This window comes from Pollicipes pollicipes, unplaced genomic scaffold, assembly GCF_011947565.3.
Source record: "Pollicipes pollicipes isolate AB1234 unplaced genomic scaffold, Ppol_2.1 Scaffold_7231;HRSCAF=8579_pilon_pilon_pilon, whole genome shotgun sequence".
Classification (NCBI taxonomy): Eukaryota; Metazoa; Arthropoda; class Thecostraca; order Pollicipedomorpha; family Pollicipedidae; genus Pollicipes; species Pollicipes pollicipes.
In genome coordinates, this window is record NW_023597034.1 from 44,336,530 (window position 1) to 44,347,237 (window position 10,708).

Sequence of the window (10,708 nt, forward strand, 5' to 3'; positions counted from 1 at the left end):
AATGTCATGACTTCTAAAAGGACAGGACGCCAACAGAATACGCGGAGCCCGCAACTGAAGGCCATACAAGCTTAATGTTGCGGCTTCATGCATTGTGGGCTCCAAAGAGATATCCACGGATTATACCTCCATCGAATTCGCTCACTACCACGGGGCCGTGCCTATGCCCACTCGCTACCCGTTGCCAATCAGGGGTAGCCACTCGCTTATTTGTTTTACTATACTCTATTTCTAAGCTAAAGAAAAGTTTCTGGAAGTTTACACACATGCTTCCTCTTTTTTTTTTTGATCATAAGGTATCACTTAAACCTGCACACATACGAGCAACTTTATTTAGACCTGTAACCAACATTACCCGTTACCCATTCCACTGGGCTCCCCATGGCTTTACCAAGCCCTCTAGTCTCCCACCAGGAATAGTTTCTTAATAACTGGAAAAGAACATCAAACAATACATCACTGCTGCCATCGAACGTGCTCATCCCGTATTGCACTGAGATAAACTTCCCCGAAATATTCGCGAAAGTCTACTGCAAAGTTTGGCATCATTCATTGCGCTCTGACATCTGTATCAGACAGATTTGCGAGATTCGTTTTCGGTCTGTCAACACATGTTGACAGAGGAGGGCGCTGTCGATGGATGCCAGCCACGTGATGCTCTGTCAGGCAATGTAGCTGATCAATCCACATTATTTTTGTGATCACTAAGGCTACTGGCTGACACCACCCCACCGCCTGCACCGACAGAGCCGGCCGAATCAGCATCATCGGCCACAACTGCATCGCAAATCTCCATCGGCCTGACCACATAACGGCCTTTCTCGCACACAGAGGATGACAAGAATATGGCCCATTGGGTGGATGAGAGCAGGCGTATGACCGCAACCAAAATAAGACGCTCGAAAATTGCTCGTGGGCATCCGCTACACAAAATCGTCTGAAGCACCAGGCCATTACCAGCCAGGCTTCTGGGGTGTTTTGTCCCGCCGCTCTGGCATTTTGTCCCGCCGCTCTGGTGTTTTGTCCCGCCGCTCTGGCATTTTGTCCCGCCGCTCTGGTGTTTTGTCCCGCCGCTCTGGTGTTTCGTTCCGCTCCTTTTGTGTGCTGTCCCGCCCGTCTAGTGTCTTGTTCCACCCCTCTGGTGTTTCGTTCCGCTTCTTTGGTGTACTGTTCCGCCCGTCTAGTGTTTTGTTCCACCCCTCTGGTGTTTCGTTCCGCTTCTTTGGTGTACTGTTCCGCCCGTCTAGTGTTTTGTTCCACCCCTCTGGTGTTTCGTTCTGTCCCTCCGGTGTTCTGGCATTGCTTCTAAGAAAATCACATATGTGATCTGAAATTTTGGGCGACCCGAAATGAGTTTCAGAGCTATCTAATGACAAAGCTGGGTCGACCAATTACTGCTAGGCCTTACCAGAATGACGTGACAAATCATGTAGCAAGTGCTGATATATTAGTCTACTCGTCGCGTTAGTATTGCTTGCATATTTGACATTATCAAAGCATCGATGCATATTATCAACTCCAATGAATCGATGCGTACTTGCTGGCATATCATTGCTGCATGGATGATTCTCTTGTGGGAATGGATTGAAACATGCAACCTGACGTCATAGAGGTCAATTCAGGTCACCATGACGTCATTCTAGGTCATCACAGGGAAAAGTGGTACTTCGCAGTGTCGTTAATTCAGTGTTTAAGTGCATTTCAGAATGACATTTCGCGCAAGTAAAAACCTGTGCCCATTGCCATTGAAGATCCGGAGGCACTATCATAAGGGATTTAGTACTTCAAGTCATCGTCTGTCCATTTGACGCTGTGCCGCACCCAGCATGGGCTCACTATTGCCAAAGGAAGACGCGCACGCACGCACGCACGCACGTGCGTGCGTGCGTGCATGTGCGCGCGTGTGTGTGTGTGTGTATGTGCGTTTGTACGTGTGTGCGTGTGTGTGCGTGTGTGCGTGCGTGCCGGCGGGCGGGCGGGCGCGCGCGCACGGGACTTCGCATACAGGTCCAAGACGCAGCTTAACGGATGAGCTAGTTCATAGGTCACCGTAGGTCAGTTAACATACACCCGGGTGGCCGGTCGGATACCCTTCGCTCGGATGAGGTTCAGTTTGACCCCACTGAGATCTCAGTAACTATGAGAGCTAGCGACACCAAATTTCCAGGTTGTACTGGCCTGCATGTGAACTCACTTTGGTCAAAGGTTGAGGTTTCCAGGTTGAGCTGAGTTGAGCAACCTTTGAGCCAAGTTGAGTCAAACAGCGTCAAACTCCAGACTGGTCTCCAAAAAGCCCCCGGAACCTATATACCTGTTTCAAGCAAGAGGCTACTGTTGCTCATTTAAGGTCAGTGGCATTATTTGACCTTTCAAAGATCATGGTAACCAAAATCATACGAGACTGCTTTGAGCTTTGCACTTGAGTAAGCGATAAAGATTATGATGGACAGTATGTTCCTAAAAAACTACAAAATTTTGACCTTAGTCAGTTTGGGTCAGTGACCTGTTAAGTCCTTACAAAAGTCCATTGAAGATATCTAATGCGGTTCCTCTTGTCAATAAATTCGAAATGAACACCATAAACTATCCCATTCAGCAAGCCTTAGAGTAATTAAAACAGGTTGGTTTCAACCTTCGTCTGACTTTCATGCCTGATCCTAGGTCAGTGTAATTTGCTCATTCAATCGTTGTGTTGCCTAGGAAAGCATCTAAGAGATATATGGCTTCGACTAACGCTCTGTTGTTTCATCAGATTGAGCGATTCCATAGACATTGACTTAGCTGAATTCATGGCCTGGCTTTGACCTGCTGTAGGTCAATGACTTTACAGAGTAAATCTGAATTTGTTATACCATACGACCCGCTATTCAATTTTCTATAGCTATGCAAAGTTTGATGCGGCTACACGGCGCCGCTCCGAAGCCATTCCTGAAAAACCTTCGGGGACGTCAAATTCACCCCCATCCGAGCGCATGGTGACAGGATTGCTTACTTGCATGCCCCGGGGAAATGCATGAGCTAACGTGTGTTCACGCACTAGTTGGGGCCCCCAACAATAGGCTGGAGCTGGCTGTGTGATGTGTTTTGGTCGGGTTAGGCCATTTTGAGCCACACATTATGCCAGAATGGGAGGAAATTACCAAGAATTAGTAGGTTTCCCAGGGGTGTCGGTAATGTGGTGGTTACCGCGTCTGCGTTAACCACTGCGCGTCTGGGAAACCAGAGGCACGGAGTTCGATTCCTCGCGGTGCCCGCCCTTCCTGCCAGGGCGAGAGGCAGGTGACGTCATGTAGCCTCACTAGCTGAGTGCGTCGTAAAGCCCCAATGACACACATAACACGGTAGGTTTCCCAAGTCGCTGACGTCATTTTGTCTGGCAGATGCAGCGGACGGTCCACATCTTTCGGGTGGACTGTTCAAGTCTGCTTGACCTCCAGGCCTGATCTGACCTCTTACCCCAGCAATGACACGGCCATCTTATCAGACGGATGCCGTCATTTGACAAAAGGATGCCGTCATTTGACAAAAGGATGCCGTCATTTGATAAAAGGATGCCATCATTTCACAGCCTGGTAGCAGTTCAACCGCCAACCGTGGCAGAGCACTGTGGTGCACTGTACAGTTTGACACACACCCAGGATAGAGCTCCAGCAATCTGGCTTCCGTTCCACCAATCCTCTATAGCACAGCACAGCCTGTCACTGTGCTAATGTCATTGAACTCTGAACATCGGAACTGATATTTCACTTATAAATGAGTAATTAAAGTTAGCAGAATCTCTCCATTTCACTTGAGCTGTGATACCATCCGTGTCATGCCACTAACTTATCGATGTCACTTAACAGTGCACTTTCTATGTCTATCCATGTATCCATGTCTATCCATTACACATCGGGTCTGTTCCCGTCGCTCCTAAAAAAGATGCGATGAGTTTGACGGAAGTTGGAGGAGCGCTGAAATCTGATGTCATCGGAACGATTTCGGAGGAGGTATCACAGACTTTGAGGTATCAGCCGTCGACGTGCAACTTAGCCGGACACTTCTGGCGCACTGGCGGCGAATACCCTTTGACGTTTAATGACATCTACAAATATAATTGAAGATCACTAGACGTTAAGTTTACGGAACAAAATACATTCAAAGTCGTAAATATATACAAGTATACAAATTATATGAATGTGAACCCCTAAAGCATACTTTTATTTGATCTATCTGCACCAATTACACGCCAGTCCTTTGTTTATGTTATGTGGCAACACATTGTACCTGCTTCCTGTCACGTGACAAACTATGAAGCCTTTTCTGTCATGTGACAACAAATGGAGCCAAAAAGCACATAAGAAACTATGCTATTAATGTCACAGCCTGCTCCCAATTCTTCCGAAGGCCCCCTTTCATTTCAGAGGTAGTTGGAAGAGACTAGCGGCGAGCTTTGAGGAGCTTGGAAGAGGTCGGAGGAGTCACGGGAACGAGCATATCAGTTGGGAGGAGCTTTGACAGGGTTAGATGAGGTTCTAGGAACGAAGAGAACAGGTCCATTGTGTTAGTGAAATCGGTCGAATGGTTCCAGAGATAGGGATCGGTCAGGGTTGTTTCCCGGAAGCACACGGACAACTGCATAATCCAGTCAGTGCTGGGCTAATGGCAGCTACAAGCATCTACGAATAAACATTGTGCGTAGTTTTATTGTTCACGACACGAATGTGCTCAAACGTGCTGCATCCCGGCACACTGAATTCAGCTCGAAAAACAGCACATGATGGCTCAATACCACATGTATAGCTTAGCTTTACCCATACCATGGCTCAAAACAATGCAACATTATTTAAATGTTAAGCATCAGGACAACGAACATCTACACTCACTTTGCTGTATAAATACTCATAACAAAAAGAATGTGTACCATCATTGCAACTAGTATAACATATCGCCGAAATTCAAAATGTTCCCTGATTGGTTGTCCTCATTATGAACATGGCCAGCAACAACATCAATGCAACAACACATAGCCAACACAACAGCTTAACACTTATAGCAATTTGTCAAAAGATAAGACAGCAGCAATTTCTCTATTCCTCGTAGAAAAATCAGGAGAATGGAGAGATAGACGCGCTGATATTTCGGCGACATGCGTTCATCGAAATGAGTATTGGTAGTCTACTTCTACCTACTGGTGGCGAAATCGGTCGGATAGTCCCAGAGATAGATACCGGTCAAGGTTGTTTCCCGGAAACACGTGGACGGCTGGCTACTCCAACCAATGCTCGGCTAATTATAGCCCACAAGCATCTACAAATAAACGTTATGTGTGGCTTTACTGTCCACGACACATATGTGTTTAAATGCGCTGCATCCCGGGAGCTTTGAAGCCAGCCAGAAAACAGCAAATGATGGCTCAGCACTACATGTATAACTTAGCTCTACTCATACCATGGGTTTAAAACGACACAGTGTGTAATAATTTTGACTACAGCAGCACTAAGACTACAGTAGTAAGCATTGACTGGGGTATGCAGTCGTCGGCGTGCTGCGGGGAAACAACCTTGACTGACTCTTATCTCTTGATTTATTCGACCGATTTCGCCAACAGTAGAAGTAGGCTACTGATATTCGTTTCGATAAAGACGTGTTGCCAAAATGTCAACGCATCTATCTATCTCTCCATAGTAATGACCTTATTCCCCGTTTTTCTACGAGAAATAAGGCTATTGCTACTGCCTTATCTGTATGCACAATGTTCTTCGCAAATGCACTTAACAGCTTACGCAATCTATCAAAAGTGTTGTACATACGCTTTTGGAATACAAGCGTTTGTACACAGATCGGAAAATATGTGGCTCTATGAAACGCTTAGCTTTAAATTGACCATTCCTGGTCGCAACCAACGATCACGTGCTGTCGAGCATACAACGCATATCGAAACAAAACGAACATGGCGCATTTACTACCTTGCGATTACACGACTTCTTTGCCCAGGTTTCTTATTATGAAACCAAAAACAGCAAGACGAAGCATCTGATCGCGCACGCGCCGCTCACTCGCCGCCAACAGGAGCCTCCGCCTGCTCTGGTGACGCCACCTGCCTACCAGAGTTACCATCCTCCGCCGCCAGGGCATGAGCGCGCGCCACCGGCCGCTCGGTGCGCATGGCCGGCATGGAGGTGTAGCGGTTGTGCAGCCGCACGAGCCGGTGGCGGCGCGTGAAGCTGGCGTGTCGGCTGGCGCTCACCACCGGGATGTCGTAGCTGGAGAAGTAGAGCGGGAAGTCGACGTCGGTCATGGTGAAGCCCTTGATGACGGGCACGGCCGCCTGGCGCCGCCGCACCACCGCCAGCGGGTACCCGTACAGGCCGCCGTGGAACGCGAACTGCAACACAGTGGCGGCGGGCGATGGTTCAGAGGCAGGCCGCGAGAGCGTCACGGGTGGCCGCCGCAGAACCCCCGACAGTTGTACAGGGGTCGCACGAGTTCACGTAAGGGCCTGGCGCTGCACTCAGCTGTTACATTGCTGTGATCCGGGAGGCTCGGTGAAAACCGGAGCCCTCTCGCCATCATATATCGACTGCCCAGACAAAATACGTCACTAAGATGGTCTTCATGAGTTATTTTGAAACACAACCAAGCCTACGCCGAAATGTGATGTAGGCAAACACACAGGGCCAAGTATATTTATAGGCCTTCTTAGATGGCTCACGATCCATAGCACACTTATGGCCGCATTCGCAGCAGCGGGTCGCATCATCTTCTAACACATTTTTTATCAGGCTGTTAACGGTCCGACCAAGGCTTTTCACACACCGGCGCGATGCAGTCGCTGGAGTATTATGGCCTTACATTGGATGAAAATATTATTTTTGGGACGGCCGCAGCGTGCCAGCCTCCTGGCGGGCCCTCTGTGCGCGCCAGCCGTCTCGCGGGTTCTCTGTGCGCGCCAGCCGCCTCGCGGGCCCTCTGTGTGCGCCAGCCGTCTCGCGGACCCTCTGCGCGCCAGCCGCCTCGCGGGCCGTCTGTGCGCGCCAGCCGCCTCGCGGGCCCTCTGTGCGCGCCAGCCGTCTCGCGGACCCTCTGCGCGCCAGCCGCCTCGCGGGCCGTCTGTGCGCGCCAGCCGCCCCGCGGGCCGTCTGTGCGCGCGATCGCATCGGCATCCTGTAGTTTGTCCCCGTCCGATTAATGTGGGTGAGCGGTTATCGCCGGCGACATCCGATCTGTCAGCACGTGCGTGCGTGAAACCACAGTGCAGGGGTAACAATCTTGTGATTTACTGGATAAGATCGATGAAAAAAAACACTTTCGCGAGGGATTTGGTGAAAAAATAGCGAAAATGGAGACAAATAACGGCAGACCATCCCAGTTAGATCAAACTTCAAAGCTTGGTATTGATCTGTACCCGCTACCGTTTAGAGTGTGCGTTTGTGCGGAGCATATGTCGAAACATTGACGTTTTGCTGTAAGGGTAAGTCGAGCTACAAAATGCTCCCAAATCTCGTAGGTTTAATCAAAATAGTTTTTAGCAGGTGACAAAATTATACTTAAACTTGAATGCATCGGTGCTGATGCCGCAGATCAGTGGTGACACCGTGCTTTTCCAAAGCCCCCGCATCATTGCTTTTCACAAATTTTCCAGTCAAGTTTCACCTTACATACCAAACAGTATATACTACCAAATATCCAAGCTTGTTACTTGTATGAAACACCGCTGGGTATGGGCGCAAAATGACCTAAGTAGTCGGCGCGCCCTAAAACTCTAATCAACAACACGCACTGCTGCCCTCAGCACCTTGCCACAGACGTGATCCGTCTGCTACGCAGCATTTCAGATTGTCGCGTCATTTGAGACGGATGACTTCGAAGCGGCTCCACCATCGCTCGGTGCGAGCACGGCGGACCGTCCGCACTGACAGTGGTCACGGAGTTCGGCGGCGGGGACTCCTCAAGGCGGGTAGCTCAGTTAAAAGTGAAATACAAGACATAGATGTTTCAGGATCGTTGATCTTATTTCATATAGCTCTCCAAAAGCAGTTCTAGCTTAAATCTTTGATTCCGTGATCTCACATAGTTCCATCACCCCGTACGTCGCAATGGCTGTCAGGGCAAGTCTATGTTTCTTGGTTTTACCAATATAGCGGCCGGCTTTACCTACCAGCAAGCAGACCACTCCATTCATCCGTCCTTGCTAGTCCTATATATATATATATATATATATATATATATATATATATATATATATATATATATATTTCCTATATATATATGTATTATATATATATATTATATATATATATATATACATTCGAGCCGTATATATATATATATATATATATATACGGCTCGAATGCTCGTCACGCGGTCAAGAATTGGGTTTAGTACAGCACTGTGGGCTGCTGTTAGTGGTGTATCGCGAGAAGCTCACTGGTCTGAAAAACGTAACTAATCGTCAGCTCTTTAAGACGCCGTGTGGCTATCCTAACAACCTGCCACGGAGGGCGCCGCTGGTGATAACGCTAAAAAACCCGATCGATCTAGGAGGCTTGCTGCTCGTCGATCTCCGAACTGCAACTTCAAAGGTAACAGAGGACATTGGAGCGACACTCCCCTGGGGCGACATGTGACACGGGGTGCTGCTGCGTCTGCGTGAAATCTCGACTGGAACCAATTTCTTACAAACAAAAAACTCCAAGTAGTGTTTGAGGTCCCATGTATACCGAGCTTGCGTAGAGATGGGAATGCCGAGAAAAGTTGGTGTGGCAAGGTTACCGTGAGAGGCATCCCTCAAAATGCTAAAAAATACGCTAAACTTCAATGAAAATTGGCGTGGTGGGTGCCACACACGCCAATTGGCACTCCCCAGTGCGCATGCGCGTGTTCGTGTGTGCGTGTGCGTATGCGTGTGTGTATGCGTGTGTGCGCTTGTGCCAGACTTGATTCGCTATCCACATGCTTTAGCGCTTCACCACGAACATAAAAATCGAGTAGTTTTCAAAGGAGTGAAACTCCCAATACGCGATATCCCTCCCGAACGGAGATCGCGCACGGCCAGATTGCGATCGTCGGATGGCTTCCGCGCAACACGAATCAGTGTCTTCGGCAAAACGGGGTACAGTTTCATTTTCATCTGAAACAGAGGTCAGTTGAGCGACCAAAGTCACGTGTTATGTTTCCACTGGAGCCCGACCAAATTGGCAGACGCTTTCGCTTAGCTCCGACCGGCGGGCCGGTATTGGAGCCGTCCATTGCCGTCGACCAGTGCAGCTCAGGACGATTTATCCTCAGAAGCTCGGCCATTTAGGAATAGGCCGCCGACGACATGCAGCGGGCGGCGAACCCTTCAGAGCGCGGAGGGCGCATCATGATGTTGGTGGTCAACGAGCCTTAGAATCCCAATCGCCATCATCATCGTCGTCCAGACCGCGGAAATGTCCGCAAACATGTTGTGAGGGCGGCAAACGCAGACCGCTGCGGCGTGCAACAGAGAGGCCGAATACACTCCCAAGGACAGAAATCCACATCCTCGTTAATGAGCAGCACGGTTTGTTTAGTTTCGGGGAGAGCTCAAGCACAGCACATCTCTGTTTGTCGGATGAAATAATTATTCGGGCTGGCGTCGTTGTCTGGCGTGTTCGTATTTACACAACATTCCGGCCACTGCTCCAATTATCTAGCAAATGAGCAAACCAGGCAGAAGTTAAACGGATGGAATAATTTTTCCAAGTCGTCCCCGTCTGGCGCATTAGTAGTTACACGTTTCAGACAGCTTAGTTGGTAGAGCGTCGGACTCGCAGCTAGAAGAACCTGGTTAGAATCCCACCAAATCTAAGAAGAGAACTCGGGCGGTGGCACGCATGCCTGAAAGCCAAACACCATCCAGTCCTTCTCAGGACTCAGGACTCAGGACTCAGGACTCAGGACTCAGACCTGACGACGGCCGGAGAGCTGACGTCGCTTGCATACTGATACACCAGACCAGAACGGTAGTCCAGACCAGAACCAGACCAGACCAGACCAGACCGCCAGACCAGAACGGCGGTCTGAACAGCTATTCCATCCGTGATACATCTCGTCCCGACCCCTCCCGATCCCTCCGCACAACAATCGATGTTTCTCTCCACGGGCATGCTTTGAGAAGCCCATGGGAGCCAGCTATTGTGCGCTGCCACTGATCAAGGACCTGGCTCGCATCACAACAGGGCCGGTGAAATGGCCGGTGGCATACAGGTGCAGACACAGACGGCGCAGGTGCGGCGAACACTGCCGCCTCTCGCGCAGTACAATCGGATTCATTGGTGGCGACGGTTCCTGGCTCCGTGAAGAGCGCGCCTCCCCTCCCTCTCTTCTCCCCACGGCGCATCCAGTGCTACCCCACAGCGTTTTCAATGGTGGGACTTCGCTCAGGTAGTGCCGAGCGTGACTTGGTCTTCGAACAGAGGGACCACCGCAGATGTTTGCGCGTGGGTGTGGGTGTGACTGAGGAAGAGGAAGGGATGATAACTCAATGTTCCTAGCAGGAAGTTACGGGCACTCGGTTTTTTGTAGAATAGTGTGCCCACGGTTCATGCTACAATACACGAAAAATCCGAAGCATCTGAAGACCTTAGAGACCATCTGAAAGACCTTAGAATGCTGAGTACTTGGATCGGTGCCACAACCAAGCAGTGCTGTTGCTCTACCCCTTGTGTTAACTTTAAAGAAAAGGCCGAAGCGACTTTTACAA